General features: G+C 39.8%; 2 pseudogenes; both read left to right on the top strand.

The window, feature by feature from the left end:
- LOC137255182 (uncharacterized) lies at positions 1–8,270 on the top strand (annotated as a pseudogene).
- Positions 8,271–17,979: 9,709 nt separating this feature from the next.
- LOC137255257 (uncharacterized) overlaps positions 17,980–19,498 on the top strand; it is a 285,609-nt pseudogene continuing 284,090 nt past the window's right edge.

The raw sequence follows: 19,498 nt of genomic DNA, 5'->3' as shown, positions 1-19,498 counted from the left end.
ATGACCATGAGTGTTCCAGACAGAAAAAGGGATAAGGTACTGAAGGACATTACTGTATTATTGGAATCTAAGCATATGCGTTTTCCTGTCAAATACATAGCTTCTGTTGTTGGACAGATAATATCTATGAAACTTGTGATGGGTCCAGTTTCCCAGCTGATGACAAGATCTTTGAGTATTGACGTGGTTGCAGCCCCGTCATGGCAGAGCTCTATTGAGTTGTCAGATTCCAGCATCAAACAATTGAAGTTTTGGTCAGTCTGCATAAATAAGTATTGTTCCAGATATCTAGTTCAAAGAACAGTTGCGAAGAGACTTGTATATTCAGATGCTAGTGATACTGGATTCGGTGGCTACTGCGTGGACCTGGATAATGTCCCTTCACATGGACAATGGTCAAGGGATGAGGCATTGTGCAGCTCGACGTGGCGGGAGCTGAAAGGAGTGCTTATGGTTTTGCAAAGTTTTGTGACTAGTCTATCACACCAGAGCATTAAGTGGTTTACAGACAACAAAAATGTTGCTACGATTATTGAGAAAGGTAGCATGAAGGACCACTTACAGTCCCTAGCTTTGGAAATATTTGACTTATGTGTGAAGAATGGGATTGACCTACAATTACAGTGGATCCCTCGTTACGAGAAGGCACCCGTGAACGGCCACCTCCTCGTGGTGGGTGCTGGGTCACGCCAAGAGCCGTTCAAACCCCCGTGTGGACCCGGGTCAACTAGGTCCATAGCACCCCCATTGCTGGTCGCAAGGAGTGACCGAATTGGGCAACCTGTTTGCCGTGGGTTGCGTCCCGTGTCGGTGGAGGACGGTAGTCTGGTGGTTGAGGGCAGTAGGAGCCTGAACCGTGTTCCTGCTGCTCAACACACCACTTTGGCCCTTACTTCACCTAGACGGGTGGTAGAATCGGCCCGATTCTATCAATCGGCTGGTCACGCCAAGCCCTGTGTATGGACTTGTATGTCATTACACGCATTTAATTTGCAAATGTTTTACTTTTGGACTTGGTACATTTGTTTATATCAAATGTTCACGATTTTTCACACTGATGTTTTGAACTTTGCCTAGAGTCTTATGCCCAGAAGGCGGTGGCTCATGGGCCAATCTGGTGGATTTGTTATTTATAACTCTTCTGCTGGAGTATATCATCCGAGTATCCTTGGTGCTGCAAGTTGGAAACCCACTTGTTATTAGCATTGTCCTTGTGATACTCCGTGGTGGGTGGGGAGCTCGGATGATGAACCTTAAAGCACTAGCCATGGCTTACGAAACCCCTGTCACCAAGAAAAAACGTCCTCTTGACACAGAACCTGATATTAATGAACTCAGACCCTCCACATCTATTGACCATTGGCCACGTTACATAGTACTTGAGACCGTTGACAAGACACCCCTGAAGCTGAACCCTTTTGCCATTTCAAAAGGCATACAAGGCATAGCAGGAGATGTTAAAAACGTTAGACGTTTGCGTTCAGGGTCTCTTCTCATTGAATGCAGTAAGAGACAACAAGCAACTAATCTCCTGTCAACTAAATCTTTTGTCGGCATTCCCGTATCAGTCTCTGCCCACCGAACACTTAACACCAGCAAAGGCATAGTGAGAGACCGAGACTGCCTTTTTGCTGATATGCTGGAGATTGATATTGCCTCAGAAATGAAGGAACAAGGTGTACTATATGTAAAACGTTTCACTACCCGGAAAAACAATGAGATCCAACAAACAAACACATATTTGTTCTCTTTTTCTACTCCGACTGCTCCCACATCAATATAGGCTGGTTACTGTCAACTCAAAGTGGAAACGTACATTCCAAATCCATTGAGATGCTTCAAGTGCCAAAAGTATGGGCATGGCGTAAATACCTGCACATTGTCTGTTGTGTGCGCTCACTGTGGTGAGAAAACACACACAACAGAAGATTGTGACAGTGATTTTAAAAAATGTACCAACCGCTCAGGTGACCATTCATCTTCATCGAAACAGTGTCCAATCTGGAGAGAGCAAATGGAAATAAACAGAATAAAGTATACCCAAAACATCTCTTTTTCTGAAGCAAAAAAACTGGTGAAGAGATCTGATCTTCCAGAAAGTTATGCTACAGTAGCAAACGCATCATCTGTGCGCAGCTCTAAAATAACAAAGTCATCTACAAGCTGCCAAACTACCTTGACTTGGGTCAACAGTGACTCTCCACAACTTCTATACCCAGCTATGTCATCACAGACTGAAGAATCACTTCCTGGAACATCAAAGTCTTCTTCTGATCATAAACCATCTTCGCAGTCACGCACTGAGTCTCAATCTACAACTGATAGACAACAAACTGCTAAAGGTAAATCTAAGCCTAAGCCTGATGTTTCAAAACAACAAAGTGGCAGAGCTCCCAAGGGGTCACAAAATAAAGTTCAATTGTTTAATAAATACGGGTCTCTTGAAGACATGGACGTTTCTGAAAACGTCCATTCTAGGGCACATAGCTTGTCGCCCTCGAAAAGAGTGCGGGGTAGATCCCCAATAAATCCCCCCAAAAGATAGTTTATTCCACTAATATTGTACAGTGGAACTGCAGAGGATTGAGGACTAATTTACATGAATTACAGCTATTAGTCCTTCAGCGATATGTCTCCAAGAGACATATTTAAAGCAAACAGATGCATTTGACCTTCGTCATTTTAATGCATATCATTCTTTTTCACCTCCGGGTGATAGAGCTACTGGCGGGTCATCCGTTTTAGTCAGACAAAACGTTATTCAAAGCCCTGTTTCACTTAATACTAATATGCAGGCTGTTGCAGTGAGAATTACCTTACACGTAGCGTTTACGCTATGCTCTCTTTATATTTCACCGTCTTCGACGTTCACTAAAACTGATCTTCAAGCTCTATATGACCAACTCCCGAAGCCCTGTATTATAATGGGAGATTTAAATGGGCACAACCCACTCTGGGGTAGTGTAAATGCAAACACTAGAGGTAAATTGTTGGAGGACTTTTGTTCTGACAATGACTTATGTATTTATAATGATGGTTCCAACACATATTTACACCCTGGCACAGGGACGTATTCTGCTCTCGACTTGTCATTTACAAATTCCGAACTATTAAATGAATTCGAATGGTCAGTCCACGATGACCTCTGTGGAAGTGACCATTTTCCTACTATATTAAAAGCTGTAACTCCATCTGATGTTCCTCCATCATCAAGACGGAATTTTAAAAAGGCTAACTGGGCTTTATATGAAACACTGTGTGCTGAAAAACTTAAACCCGAACGTTTTATTGACGTTTCTGATACTATCAAATCTTTTTGTGATGAACTGAATTCCATAGCTGATGAGTGTATACCAAAGTCCTCTGCAGTTCCACACATAAGAAAACCATGGTTCAACGATGAGTGCAAACAAGCTAGGAAGGCAAGGAAAAAAGCAGAACATTATTTCCGTCGCCATCCTATGGTGCATAATTTAAATAAATTTAAAATTTTAAATGCTAAAGCACGGCGTACTTTTAAACAGAACAAACGCCAATCTTGGCCAAATTATGTATCTAAAATAAATTCTCGGACACCCATGTCCAAGGTATGGAACATGGTCCAGAAAATCAAAGGTAAAGGTACTAAATCTACTGTCCATCATCTTAAAGATGGAGATCAATTACTTACTGATAAATCAGATATCGCAAATAAATTGGGCGAAACACTCGCTAAACACTCTTCCTTTTCTAATTATTTACCTAAATTCCAGCAGTATCAAAAAGAACAAGAAAAGAAAACTATTAATTTCAATTCTGATAATGGGGAAGATTATAATGAAACGTTTTCTATTCATGAACTACATACTGCTCTTGATCAGGCTCATGACACTGCTACTGGAGCTGATAACATACATTATCAACTCCTGAAGCACTTACCAGAATCCTGCCTAAAAACTCTCCTAAATATTTTTGATGATATTTGGACATCGGGTAACTTTCCTCCGTCATGGCGTGACGCCATAGTAGTACCAATACCTAAACCTGGACGTGATCATACGGATCCATCCAATTATCGTCCGATTTCATTAACAAGCTGTGTTTGCAAGACCATGGAACGCATGATAAATAATCGACTTGTTTGGTACTTGGAAACTAATAACCTTATCACAGATATACAATGTGGTTTCCGTAAAAACAGAAGTACTGTCGATCACTTAGTGCGTTTAGAATCATTTGTAAAAAACGCACTGATTAACAAACAACACGCTGTGTCTATCTTTTTTGATCTTGAAAAAGCATATGACACTACTTGGAAATATGGCATTTTACGAGATTTACATGACTTCGGGTTGCGAGGTCGTTTGCCTGAATTTATTGCCAAGTTTTTAAATAACAGACAATTCCAGGTCCGCGTGGGCTCTACCCTGTCTGATCATTACAATCAGGATCAGGGTGTTCCACAAAGCAGTATTTTGTCAGTCACTCTTTTTAGCATCAAGATCAACAGTTTATCTAAAGTTTTAAACGATTCAATTGATGGATCGTTATTTGTGGATGATTTTAATATTTCTTGTCGTGGTAAAAATATGCATACCATTGAACGGCAATTGCAGTTGTGTTTAAACAGGATTAATAAATGGTGTCTTGAAAACGGCTTTAAATTTTCAAAATCGAAAACTAACTGCATACATTTTTGTCGTAAATACAAACCACATAAAGACCCTGAACTGTCTCTAGATGGGACGCCCATTAAAGTTGTGAAGGAAGCCAAATTCTTGGGTCTAATCTTTGATTCACACTTAACGTTTTTACCACATATTAAATCACTTAAAACTAAATGCCTGAAAGCTCTTGACTTGTTGAAAGTGGTTTCAAATTCAAAATGGGGAGGGGATCAAGCTACCCTTCTCCATTTATATCGATCACTCGTTCGTTCTAAACTTGATTATGGCTCCATCGTCTATGGTGGAGCCTGCAAAAGCAATCTTAAACTTCTTGATCCTGTCCATCACCAAGGTCTAAGACTTTGTCTTGGGTCCTTCAGAACTTCACCTATTGACAGTCTTTACGTTGAGGCCGATGAACCATCTCTTGCACAACGCCGTATCAAATTATCTTTACAATATATCATAAAACTACACTCTAACGAATCTAACCCTGCATATAACTGTGTCTTCAATCCCCTTTATGAGGATTTGTATAGCAAAAAGTCTTCTCTTGTTCCACCTCTTGGGCTCAGAATAAAGCCGTTTATTGCTGCTGCTGGTATTGAGCTGAACAATATAGCTCCTTCCCGTCTTCTTTCCTCTCCCCCATGGCAGTTGGTTAGGCCACAGGTTGACCTAACATTAACTACATTTAAAAAAACAGAAACTAATGAATTACAGTATAAACAAGAATATAATCAATTGAAACATACATATAACAATTACAAATCCTTATTTACAGATGGGTCCAAGGACGGTGGAGCAGTTGCTTGTGCTACTGTCATTGGATCCAGAACAATATCTTCTAGATTACCAGAGAATAGTTCTATTTTTACAGCAGAAGCTAACGCCATATTAACAGCTCTTAAATATATTCAAAGACACCCTAAACGTAAACAATATATAATCTATTCTGATTCTCTTTCTTGCGTTCAGGCTATTAAAAATATTTCTTGTAAACATCCACTTTTAATTAAAATTATTGAATTGTATAATACTCTTGCTACTGGCCAATACGACATCGTCTTCTGTTGGTTACCAAGCCACGTGGGCATTTCTGGTAACGCAATGGCCGATCTTGCTGCCAAGGCGGCACTCAACAAATCTGTGACACCACTTCTTATTCCATACACTGATTATAAAGCTAACATTAGATCTTATATCCGTGATCTGATGCAGAAGAAGTGGGACACCCAATTGGGTATAAATAAATTACATGAAATAAAACCTTACATTGGTTATACCCACTTGGGTTGTCAGTCCAGATTTGAAGAGGTTATTTTACGACGATGTCGTATTGGCCATACAAGATACACTCATGCATACCTTTTAAAAGGTGAGGATCCTCCGTTTTGCATCCCTTGTGATGAGAGAACCACGGTCAAGCATATCCTGCTTGACTGTGTTGAATTCTCCATCATAAGGGACAAATATTTCAATGTAAAAACAATTAAGGACCTTTTTAACACCGTAAGTTCTCATTTAATTCTTGGCTTTTTAAAAGAAATTGATTTCATCACTGAATTTTGATTATTATATTCTGTACATAGCTGCATTTTAATTCATGGTAGGTTAGATTAGTAACTTGAATTGTTAGTGGCTGTACCCTCAAAGGGGGTTGAAGTACCGTAAAATTATTGTCCTCCTGAGAGGGTACGTACGTTTAAACTTCCAGTGTTTTTAATCGTAGCATATGTGTATTTTTAATATTTGGCTAGATGGGACTAAATTGCTAACAGCTGAGGGGATGATGTAAATCCAACTAGGGTCCATGCAGGTAGCAAAGGTACTGTAAGTCCCCATGGCCCCTAGTATGGTGATCTACCTTCAGTTGTTAGCAATCTATAGCCGGATTTTATGTTGTATTGTCCGAATAGTGATATTAGTTTTATCTTTCCACGCTAGTTTTAATTCAAATTGTGATATTCTAGTTCTTTTACTGTCCTTCGCCGACAGATTTTATAATATACATATAATCCTTTTCTTTGTTAAATGTTCTCGTCACAATATGGCTGAAATATTGCCGATGTGACGTTAAATATTAACTCACTCACTCACTCACTCGTTACGAGAACCAGAAAGCAGATTACTTAAGTCGTATGGTTGACTATGATGACTGGGGTATTGCTAAAAACATCTTTGACAATGTAAACGCCAAGTGGGATCCTCATGAAGTTGATAGGTTTGCAACGTATTACAATACCAAATTAGAGGTGTTTAACTCTCGTTATAGCAATCCAGGTTGTGCAGCTGTTGACTGCTTCACTGTGAACTGGAAAGGAACAATGAACTGGATTGTTCCCCCTGTATGTCTGATTCCACAGACGATCAAGCATTTGGCACAACGTGGTGCGTTTGGAACGCTTGTCCCTGAATGGCATTCTGCTTGCTTCTGGCCTTTATTAAGTTCAAATTCAATGTTTATCCCACAAGTTAAAGGTTTATATATTTGCCTACTTCCAGAGAGTCTTATACGGCAAGTAGGATTCCAGGGGGAATGTTTGGAGAAACTGATCTGCACTTTAACATGCTTGCTCTTCTTGTTGATTTTCGCTGATTGAGGTTTTCATTGTTACAGATGTGTTCCTGTGTACATATAAGAAAGAACTTGATCAACTACCTGTTTCCGTACGCCAGTTGGCTAGTAGTCTGTCAGATTTATTGTCGGAGTCGAGAGCCGAGTCCACTTTGAAGAAGTATGTCTACGGTTTTGCTGCCTGGCAGAGGTGGGCTAAAATGAATAATATGCCTGATGTGTTACCTATTTCACCCTTACATTGTGCCATTTATCTTTTATCTGTTGTCCAACAGAGTGATTCAGTGTCACCCGTCTTTTCAGCTTTCTATAGTATAAGGCATGCACATTGCAGTGTAGGAGTTGAGAGTCCGACTGAAAACAGTCTTGTAAAAAATGTGTTGGAAGCAGCTAAACGGAAACTAGCAAAGCCAGTGGTTAAGAAGGAGCCAGTTACTGTAGCTATTCTTGAGAAGTTGTATGATTCTAGAATTGTAAATGCATCCTTGTCTGATTTGAGAATACTAGCTATGTGTTTGTTGGCTTATGCCGGATTTTTAAGATCGTCTGAGTTGATTAAAATTTCTCGTTCTGATTTAATTTTTTATAAAACTCATATGGCTGTTTTCATTGAAAAGTCTAAAAAAGATGTATACAGAGACGGAGCTTGGCTTATTATAAGCAGGACTCAATCAAAACTGTGTCCGGTGGATTGTTTGGAAAGATATCTAAAACTTGCAAACATTCCATCAGATTCGGATCAGTATGTTTTCAGAAGTCTCAGCAAATGTGCATCTGGATATGTGTTAAGAAAAGGCAACAATCCTCTATCGTACACAAGGTTAAGGGAACTGTTCTTGGATGCATTGTCTCCATTTGTTGAAAATATAAACAGTTACGGACTGCATAGTCTGCGTAGTGGTGGTGGTACAGCTGCAGCAAACAATGGAATACCAGACCGTATGTTTAAGAGACACGGAAGATGGAAAAGTGAGAACGCTAAGGACGGTTATATTAAAGATGATATCGATAACAGAATGAAAGTTTCTCTTGCTCTTGGACTTTGACTTTCTTTGTAGTTCTCGGCCGTGCAACGCACAGCGTGTCCCACTGTCAAATGTGTTATTATGTTGCGTAACGGTTGGGTACAGGAGAAATGTAATTTCTTTCGTTTGAAGGATGAATAAGAAGGTTTAGATTTGAATTGTTCATTCTCGCTCTAGTGCAAGCACGGCCAACACATCATAATCTTATGTAACTACTGTAGTTTTCAGTATTTAACATTGTTTTGTATGTTTCAGATTTGTGAGAGTGGGACAAAAAGCCGTTGTATTTACTGGCGTGTTGCTGTCGCTAGGTTAAGAGCAAGTGAGATTGTAATATAAACTGCAGTATTTGCAGACATACAATGTATCTTGCTTTGGGGTGAAGAGCAGCTATAATACAAATGCAAAACTGCTGTAGGTGCAGTCATTCGATAAAGTATGTTGTCTGGGCTGAAGAGCCTTTATAATACTAATGCAAACTGCTGTATGTGCAGTCATTGATGATGTATTTTGTCTGGGTTGAAGAGTCGTTAAAATACTAATGTGAACTGCTGTAGGTGCAGTCGGTATATATTATGTGGACTGGAGGCTGTTAAATAAGGATGTTGTCAGTTCAAACAGTGATGTGATTAAGTGATGTAGCTTTTTTAAATATACTTGTTTAGTACACTATGATAGTCACTTGTGTAATGTGCATAAGACATTGATGGGTAGAAATCTTTTTTTTTAGATCACATGTGTACTGTAAACCCTCCGGTAGTTGCTGTTTGCATTCGTTGAGGGAACACGGTTCCAGAGTATTTTCTCCAAGAGAGTTGTTTTCCTCTGGTTTTACGTGGCGGGCAGCAGCAAGATGTTGTGATCAGACGTATGTAACGAGTATATGATGCAGTTGTGTGTATAAAGTCTCGGCCGTGCAACGCACAGCGTGTCCCACTGTCAAATGTGTTATTATGTTGCGTAACGGTTGGGTACAGGAGAACCACAGTCTCCAAGGGTTGCTATGAGTGAGCGCGGTGGGCTGGCGACTCGCAGTGTGTGCGTCTCGATTACAAAGATGCACGGCTGGCTGACTAACAAGGTGATTGCTGTCTGACGAGAGAATGAAACGCGAGCCTCAGCTGTACTTGGCTCGCTGAGGTATCGCTTTGGGCAGGCGGCGACTCGCAGCGTATCTAGGGTATAGTGATGCACGGCTGGCTGACTAGCGAGGCGATCGTCCTCTGAAGGGTGTGTGATCAGCTCGCTACTATCTCAGGTATTGGTATGAGCGAGCGTTGTATATGATGTATAGCCTCCTGGTTAGAATCTCATTTTCGCTAGGGCAACCCCGTATTTCAGTAACCTCACAACTCATTTATCGACACTGCACCAAAGTTGCTTGAACTTTCAATTAGAGTTGCTGCACCATAGAGTGTGCAGTCCGACAACAACTACGGTGCAGCAAATCAATTGTACATCAACTCGTCCTGGAAAACACGCACATCAGCCTCTAGTCTCATATCTCAACGGTAGACTATCTTCACGGCTGGAAATAAAAAATCCCAAACAATCAAACTAAAACCCCACAAAATACCAACAAAAAAAGCAAATTGTAGCAAAGCTTAAAAACAAAAAAAAAGAAAAATAAATAAAAGCCACAGAAAAAGAAACATTCAGCGGAAGAACATGGACTTTAAAGCAAAAACCCCAAAAACAATCAAACTGGAGAAAAAAACTAGCACATTGTAGAAAAAAACAAACAAGCAAACTGTAACAAACTACAGCAAATTCCTCAGATTCTGCAGGTATTTTGGATGGTTTCTCATATGGGTTTGCAGTTAGATGCAGGAAAACTGGACTCCCTCTAAACAGGAATTTCCATATAGACATATTGAATGTTTGGAAAGTATATATGAGAAAATCCAACATACCTCTGAAAAGTGAACTGTCAGAAAGCTAAGTCCAAGAAATATGTCCACTTGGAGGTGTGCTGTTGGCAGCCGAGACCAAAAAGTGTTTTGGATATCGGATCGATATAACATCCGTCGACAGGCGATGGAGGAAGTCATGTCTCAAGTCGAAGGAGAAGCACCAAAATATGTTGGTAGACGTCTTGTCTAGACTGGACGAGAAAGAGGAGCGGCAAGAAGAAGAGAACCATTTTGATATCAAATCAAGATGGTGGAAGTGATGCAAAGAAGAGTCTACATTTTGGTGGCTGCAGTGTTGCTGTTGGACGTCATCCTGTGGAAGCACTGCACCACACTACCCTACATGCTAGTCGTACGAGAGAGGATGTGGCCAAACCCAGAGTCCTCCACTATATGCACTTGGGGAACTGCAACTCGAATTTTTAAAATTTATTTTTATTTACACAGAGTTTTGTTTCCTCCATTTCAAGCTACTGGTTGGACTGGATATCAGAAACACAATGTGCCAAGTTTTCACAGTCTGAACAATTTTTTAAAACAGAAGAATCTGGTATTTGTAAAGAAACTGATGAACTCGTCAAAGAGACTAAAGTTCAAACTGTAAAGGACAGTGTTATTGCTTGGCTATCTACAAATATCCTTGCTATCATGAAGTACTTCTCGGAGGGGGAAGAAAAACCTTTCTTGACGGTTGATGTAAGAATTTAGAAATATTTAGTTTTTAGTCATTTTACAATTTTGGGGTGTTTTGGGAATAACCTTGTCATGACATTTCTTGAGAAAGTCAATAATGTAGCATGTTCGTACATCATTACTTAGCCTCTTATCCAAAACCAAAGGCTTTGTGTCTTTTCACAGTGTAGTAGCTGCAGCAGGAGTTATATAATAACATGCTGAAAAGGGTACTTTATGAATTTCATGTGTTGCTTTCGTACTGAATATACTGTTATACATGTACAGCTCAGGACACGTTTACCAGATCTGAAGTTGAAGATTTCCACGGATAGTTTGCTCAGGTAATTTATTTATTTATTTATTTATTTATTTATTTATTTATTTATTTATTTATTTATTTCAGAGGATGTACATGGCAGGCTGAGAATTGGTATGCTCTGGTAAAATTTGTTTTAGGGTTGATTTGTTTTCACAACTCGACTGGACTCGGGTCCAGTAAACTTTCAAAGCCACATATTAATTTCACTTTACCACAATTAACAATGTGGTAGTAATTACCTTTTTATTTCAGCTTAAAATGCATATATCAAAACATGCCAATAATTTGGCACTACTGTACCACTGTAAAGGTTAATGCGGATATTGACTTGACCGACCGGAAAGTTCCACTTGACCCGGTTATCAGGGGTTGTATTTTTCAACCCCTGTCACTTTGCGCTTGATTAAGAAAGACTACACCATTTCTCTTGAGTCCCCAAATTATCCTATGAATAAAAGTTCTAAGCCAATTTTACACACATGACGGAATGTCTATTTCAATTTTTAGCGTTCCGTTAAGGTGCTTGGTATATAAAAGGCGCCCATGCTTGTCGTAAGAGGCGACTATCGGGATTGGGTGGTCAGGCTCGCTGACTTGGGTGACACATGTCATCGGTTCCCAATTGCGCTGATCGTTGCTCATGCTGCTGATCACTGGATTTTCTGGTCCAGACTCGATTTTTACAGACCGTTGCCACACAGTTGGAATACTGCTGAGTGCGGCGTAAAACTGAACTCACTCAGTTTTAAGAACATGACAAATAGATACCAAACAATATATTTGCACGTACCATTCATGTTACAGGCAGGAAATTCAGAGTGGTGGGGTTGTCTGACTTGACAAGCTTCATAACATCCCTGAGTGCACTTTTTGCTCTCTCTATTACGTTTCGAACATTCAGTACCAGCACGGTGCATCAGCTACCTTGGAGTTCATATAAAGATCACTGTCACTTGGCAGTTATTTCTTTTCATGATTATGCAATTACAGAATTTCATTACTGGATGATTCAAATAGATTATTTGAAAACATTGACTTTGACTACAAGATCTGTATTTGGCAAGAGATGGCAGCCTGTAAAATAATGATGTTTGATTTTCATCACCAAACTTTCTTTTATCTCAAAAGTTAATATTTTAGAGATCATTCTGAAATTTCGATTAATGTTCATAATAGCTTTAGGAAATTAGTTGTCTATTATTATTATTATTTATAATGATATCCTCTGACACAGGGATCTAGAAATATCGGACTTTTCATCTGTCACATTTTGTTTCTAGAGGATAACGTGCGAGGAATATTTCTTAATGGAACTCTGCACATAATTGATATTGTTTGTTTACCAAATTTCCTAAATATATTCATAATAAATTCAATAATTGATTCAATAAATTTGTCAGAACATAACTTGTAAACTCTTTTGTATATTTAATAAATTGCAGTGTTTTTTAAAAGAAGGAGTAACTGAATTTGTACTGAATTGTGTATATCAGTCCCTCCTAGATTCCGCGATTCTGCCGCGGTGAAAACTGACTGTCAGCCGTAACGAAAAGTAGAGCATATGTCAAAAGTTGGGTTGGTTTCACATAAAAAGGACTGACATATTTATTGTGACAACATTTTGAAAATAATCATGATTAGGGATACTTTAGTAATAAAGTTTTAGGCATTTTTCAGTTAATATTAGATGAATCTGACACTGCAATGACATTCTGTAAATCGATCATTTTGAAAACTGGCGGCTCATGGCCCAGGTCTACAGTTCGAGCATGATAATGCTCGCTCGCTCGCATACCGCGATGTTGACACGAAATGTCCTTCAAAACGCTGGAATCAACGTCATGGATTGGCCACATCGAGGTTTCCTGACCTTAATCCAATAGAGCATGTTTGGGATGCACTTGGACAAGGCTTCGTGGTCATAGGAGCCACCCTCAGAATTGCAGGAACTTGGCACTGCCTTGCAAGAGAAATGGTGCATAATCCCCAACCACGTGTTCACAAGCATCAGGCAGTCGATGAGGAGACGGTGTTTAGCAGTGGTGAATGCGCTGGACGGTCATACACAATAATGAACTGAGACATTTTTCGAAATTTTATTCTTGTGACTTGACATTCTGTATACCCATGGTTTGGAACGTCGGTGTAGCCTAATGGAACTAATTGTGGCACTGTCAGTGTGTCGAGTACATCACACTGATAACAGCAATGAAATAATAACAATTTAACCATGTTACCATCTCTTGTTCTTTTATAGTGCCCTGAAGAAAGAAGGTGAAGTTTCCTTTTTGACTCAGTATATATGTTGGGTATAGTAGCAAACGCGAGTATTGGTGTGAAATATTACCCCTACCTTCTTTGAAAAACAGTGCCTAGTGTGATTTACAGTCAGATAATACTCTTCTGTACTGTCAGTCACTATTGCCATGTGAATTCATGTGAAGTGGTCTCAATCTCGGATCCATGAAAATACCAGACAAATTAGGATAGTTGTGCATGAAATCGGTAACCAAACACGGAATACCAACTAAAACAAAGTATTAAAACGCCAGAGTTGATGTGAGCCACGATTCGAACCTGTTCACAATGTCGGGTAATATCGATAAAACAGACTGTTGATTGTACGAGTTGTCTCCCTTCCTACACCATCACGAAGCAGAAGTCGGGTGTAATATGGACTGGAGAACCACCCGCACAGACTGAGAGTTTCTCTGTAAGTTGTTGATATCTACTGTTATCTGGTATGTGTTTAGGGTGGATGTGTGTGACGAAATGTGAGTTGGGGGTAGTTCATGTGAATAAACTCGTATATAGTGCGAAGTCGTGTAGTTACATGCTGGACTATGATGGGGGATGGGGGATGGGGTTGTGCTTGGACACAAACGTGGATGATCGAATAATCAGAGAACCAGAATGAATTCTCGTCATTGAACTGACCTTATAGGTCAGTGTTTAAGCTTCAAGATGATTAATAACATGTGAAAATAATTGTATGTCGCTCAGCCTCTTCTACCCCCACCACCCCTGTCCCCCGCCACGTACACACGCACCAAATATTACGGGTCGATCGTCCTTTATTGCATTTCATGCAACGCAGCGCACGGTAATACCAACGACTTCATGAGTCATAGGCTAAAAATAGTTATCTGGGAAATTCCCGTTAAAGCGAAAGCTTTATGGGAACTTGACTATCATCATCAGCGTTCTATTCATTACTGTCTTATAGGACGAAAGGTAAGACAGACCAAATATCTCTTACATTATTATTATTATTGTTCCTCTGGGAGGATATGTAAGACCCCAAACTTTTAAAGAAAACTTTGAACATACCACCTTTATACTAAAGATCTAACATTTTTTGTTATTTCAATTTTCGGCTAGTTTTTCCTATAATCGCCGGTGGCAATAACAGTGGAATTAATTAATGTATTATGTTTTTTTACATTCTTCCCATCTTTCAAAATCTTGTTGTTTCAAACAGACAAGTCTGCATAGGTTTATCCAACATATGAAATCCGCGCTTGTACTTCAGTGTACATATAATGAGTTTAAGGAAATATCCTACACTGAAACTTTCTCGGAGGGACCAAATGATTGATTTTACAACCTGTTTGTCCAGCTGTATAGTTTGCATGTGACCTTGGAGCCAGATCGGTGAAGGAATATTAAAACTGACACATATAAATTATCAAGGGAATGTGAGGCTAAATTCTCCACACTGAAGTGAAATTATAGCATAGTATTTACGTTTAACGTTGATTACGTACACATGAAAATATATTGTTTTGTGACATGTAACTGTTAACCTTAATTACTTACAGCCAGGTGTGAGTACATATCAGAATGGATGTGAAACTGACAAAAATATGTGAAGCCGCCAATACAGCATCACATACAGCAGTCAGTTGAAAACATTCGACTCGTTACGTAAAACAACCGCATGTGCCTGGGTTTGAATCTCTTTGAAGGTGAAATATGTTAAAACAATTTTAAAAGCAGTAATTTTGGATATCCTAAAAAATGTCTCCTACTGTCGAGGATGAAACAGAAATGGAGCTGACGTTCTTGTTTGGAGTAGTTTTCATGTTCAAAAGCCACAATGAAACCCTAACAGAAAGCACGAGTCGGCATTCGGCATGCCTCTGAACAATATACGTAGATCGCCAATGACACTATTAGTGTACGAGTTATCTCCCTTTCTACAAAAGATGTACACAGGTTATTTCCTGGTTGTTTGGATGGCAGGACTGCGGTGCGAGCGTCGTCCGTATTTAGTATTGTTCCCTCTCGTTGTCTCCATATTTGGTATAGGACTTTTACTATTGGTATAGCACCAACTACCTTCATAGTGGTTCTCTTATGTTTCAAATAACTGAAGGTTTAACTACGCCACACGCTGTGATGTCATCACTCAACGGAAAGGATATGCAGTAAAACTCAAATCATTTATAGAACATGGACCAACACGTATCTTGGAGATGATTGTTTCCTAAAATCAACAGTTGTAATAAGATTACCCATGATCCAGAAACTAACGAGACTTGAGCAGAGTTGCCATTATCTGACCTGACGTCATAGTATACACCAGACTAACGGGTAGTCCCTGAATACATTTAATTTCTATAGCAACCAATATACCCACTTTTAACTGAAAAGGAGCTCCGGTTAATTGGGAGGTTCTTAAACCTGGGGAAATCTAGATTTGCTTAATCTAGGGTTTTAGCAATGCATGGAGGACTGGGCGGTAGAGAAAATTATGTAATTCAGGTACAGACTGTGAGACAAAGTGTGGAGTGATCCATTTGTGATCGACTATGGAACAAACCGAACGACTTCATGTTGGCTGTTAAACAGCAGAATTACACAAGCTTTTCGAACAAGACCTATAGCTCTGTTTCTGAGCTCTAGGTTTAATGGTTATAACTTGAAACATCCGCAAATTTCATAAACAAGCGACACCTGCTTGATCTTGTACAAAGGCAGTTATGAAAATGACAATACTGTGTTTCTTTGTGTTGATATCTATATAACGTTAAAGACACTAAGATGTTTATTCAACATTTCCCACTTTAATTTCATAAACAAAAGTACCTTTTGACATTAAAACATTTAGAATTAAAATTTTCAGAGTTCGAAATGAAACAGAATCCTTTACTCCGAAAATTCTCTTTCCCATCATTTTCCGCTGACAAGCGTCCAAAATGTAAGCTTGTGGGATGTAATTGCTTTAAAGAAGGTGGAGCACGCATAACACATCATGTCAAGGATGTGTGCAGAACCAACTTTAAGATCAGTGCGTTTTCTCTTAATATAAAGGAGGTATGATCTGAACCATGACAGTGCTTGTTGCTCACGCCATACTAACGGTGTATGCGATCCAGTAGTCCTTGATGGTCAACCGTATCAAATGCAGCAGAGAGGTCCAAACACACCATCATAGACACTGAACGAGAGTCGGCAGTCGTACAGGATACTGGATTGTATTATGTTTCGCTCACCAATGTACAATTCAATCTCATTGATCAGTTTAAGCAGTTAAAAGTTTTTACTACACATTATGTATAAGCGTTTTTAAAACCTTGTTATCACAATTACCCTGTTAATACAGACCCTGGTTAACTAAACTTAGAACTTCAAACCACGGGTTGCTGAATGGAATTGGCATGTTTTACGATTTTGAAATATCATCATCTATCTATCTGTAATAAATTTCACGTTATATTGCTCTGTCCAGAATTAAATGCATAAATGTCTTTCCCAATATTAATATTTCAGAAAATATTCTTATATTGAAAAATGCTTAAGAATCAGTGGTCTGAGCGTTGTCAAACATGATAGTTCTGTACCTGCCTTTGCAAAACCTACTCATATTTATAAACTGTCCACTTCGTGGTTGAAAATGAAATATAATGGGATAAAAGTTTTTTTCCTTGACATCATCATATATGTTTTTAATCTTTCCGATTTTAATCTTGTATAAATTAAACGTTTCACCGACTTCGTTATTGTCTGACGTATCTGATTTTGTGAGTCCGAGAAAGATCAACCTCACCGTGACCATGTCCGTAGATTTCTAGCCATAAGGATTGTAGTTTTAGGTTACTTTTAATGGCAATAGCTTTTATGACAATATGTTACCCCGTTATCTATGTTTTAAGAATGGTCTCGTGAAAAATAGAAACTGGACCACAGACAAGCCACATAGACATCAACAGATGGCGCCGTGACTGGACTGGAAACAGGCACATGGTCTGTAATTTACAGGAACCAGCACTAGAACATTGAATACACACTGCCGTCGACACGATCACAAGATGGTGCTCTAATAAAAGGGAGGCAACTGTAGGAGAGGTCATCCAACCCTTCATCAACAAGTAAGTGCTGTGGCCGTAGCATCACTGCAGCGGTAATAGAAAGGGGTAATGATATTTTGTATTAACTAGCTTTCTCGGCAGCATTTACAATTCCTTTGCATAACTTTGAACTCATACTTACTCTGCATAGAGGCACCATCCTGGTCTTGTGTCATTTTACAAACCATCACAGCTACATCATTTCTTGGATGATGCCACTTCGGCTGGCATACAACACTTCTGCTCCCTTTCTATTCCTTACCTGTCTCTTTCGGTTTTAACTAAATTATCTCGAAATTCTGCATGTACAGTCCCTTGATTCGTCGATAATTTGTGTTCGCTTTCCGCTCGATTGCCTTCAACGCCATTCTCTCCCTTGTATTAGAACTTTGGGTCTCGTGCCACGTGCTCGTCATCGTCATGCCACCAAAGAGGAAAGTGGTTGGGAACTATAGCATCTTAAAGGTACGGGCGGAGGCGGCCAAGCGACGGGCGAATGGGATACACACTTCTGGTGCAAACCCTAGGAGCATTGCCCTCCAGATCAGTCAGGCATCCAAACCAGAGGACCTTCCAACAGTTGCAGCCAGCTCCACGACCACCCCTCATCTGGTCCCGTCAGGCAGCGTGCAAGGTATGTCGCCATTTAATCACGTTAATATATGTCCTGATATGCTTATCCTGCATCATGACCAGTCACCGGTTGCCATACAATCACCGCAAACACCTCCACAACACACCCACCCAACCTCTTCCAAATCCCACAATACTGGTTAAGGCTGACAAGCTACTAAATCTGCAACTAAACTTTTGGGCTATCGATACCATAAACTTTCATGTGAGACAGAGTGTGAAGCACAAAATTGACCGAGGAGACTTTATTGACATGAAATCACTGTTGCCTTCAGAAAATCCGGTGGTAAGAGGGGAAAGTCAGCATCAGCCGAAACAATCTAATCGGTCCTCAACACGAGAAGCTTCTGTGGCCAAACCATCAACAGTCACTCAGGCGGTAATAGAAGGGACTCAACAGCAGGGAAGAGAATCCAACCCTTCCTCTACGCAGGAAGATGCTTTAACCGGACCATCAACAGACACTCAGGTGGTAAGAGAGGGTGAACAGCAGGGGAGACAACACAACCCTACATCAAAGGAAGAATGTGGCATGGCCGGAGCAGCAACAGATTCTCCGGCAGCAAGAGAAGTGAGTCAACAAGAGGGGAGACAACTCAGTCCTTCCTCAACAACACATAATCCGGTGGTAATTCCGGAGGATAACCAGCAGCAGAGACTTCAGTCTGTTTCTACAACCACACACAACTACCTCGGTAAATCTTTCCCTACTATCACTGATTCTGTATTGTTCCAGCATATTTTTCCTATAATGATGTACTTGGGTAGAGCATCTGCCAAACCCCAGTGGACAAAAGGATTGTCCACACAAACGTATTGTTCATCATGGTTTATTCATAGAACTCATTATTCTGTTTATCAGACAGGTTGTTGCGTTTCAGTTTGTGTACTTCCGAACGGTTGAAAACACCTGAAAACACCTTACTTCGCGGAGTGCTCGAGCATGAAAAAGACATGCATTTTCGCCATGTGCGGGGATCGGACTGAAATTGTAGTTAGTTCGTATCGATACATTGATTAAGCAGCACGCCTTGAGATTGTCAGTTAGTGATTGTGTCTTTAGGCAGTAGATTGTTTGACTGAGGTTGAATGTTATAGAAAGTTAGAAAGGTAAGATAGTGTAATGTAATTAAAGGTAAATTACACCAAATATTAGAGTTTGATTTAGTGCTGTCGTTTTTATATCACAACGAGTACAGTTCCTGCTGACCACCCAGTGCAAAGTAGGATTAAATGTAACGTCACTGAATATCTCTGATGTGGTGAAGGATTATTGTTCACACATGTCATCACTGTCATCACACATGTCAAACTTAAGTCAAACTTTAGTATGGAGTGTGATGTAAGTTTGCTTGC

This window comes from Haliotis asinina, chromosome 11 (assembly GCF_037392515.1).
Source record: "Haliotis asinina isolate JCU_RB_2024 chromosome 11, JCU_Hal_asi_v2, whole genome shotgun sequence".
In the NCBI taxonomy this organism is placed as follows: Eukaryota; Metazoa; Mollusca; class Gastropoda; order Lepetellida; family Haliotidae; genus Haliotis; species Haliotis asinina.
This window is presented reverse-complemented; position numbering and strand designations above follow the sequence as displayed.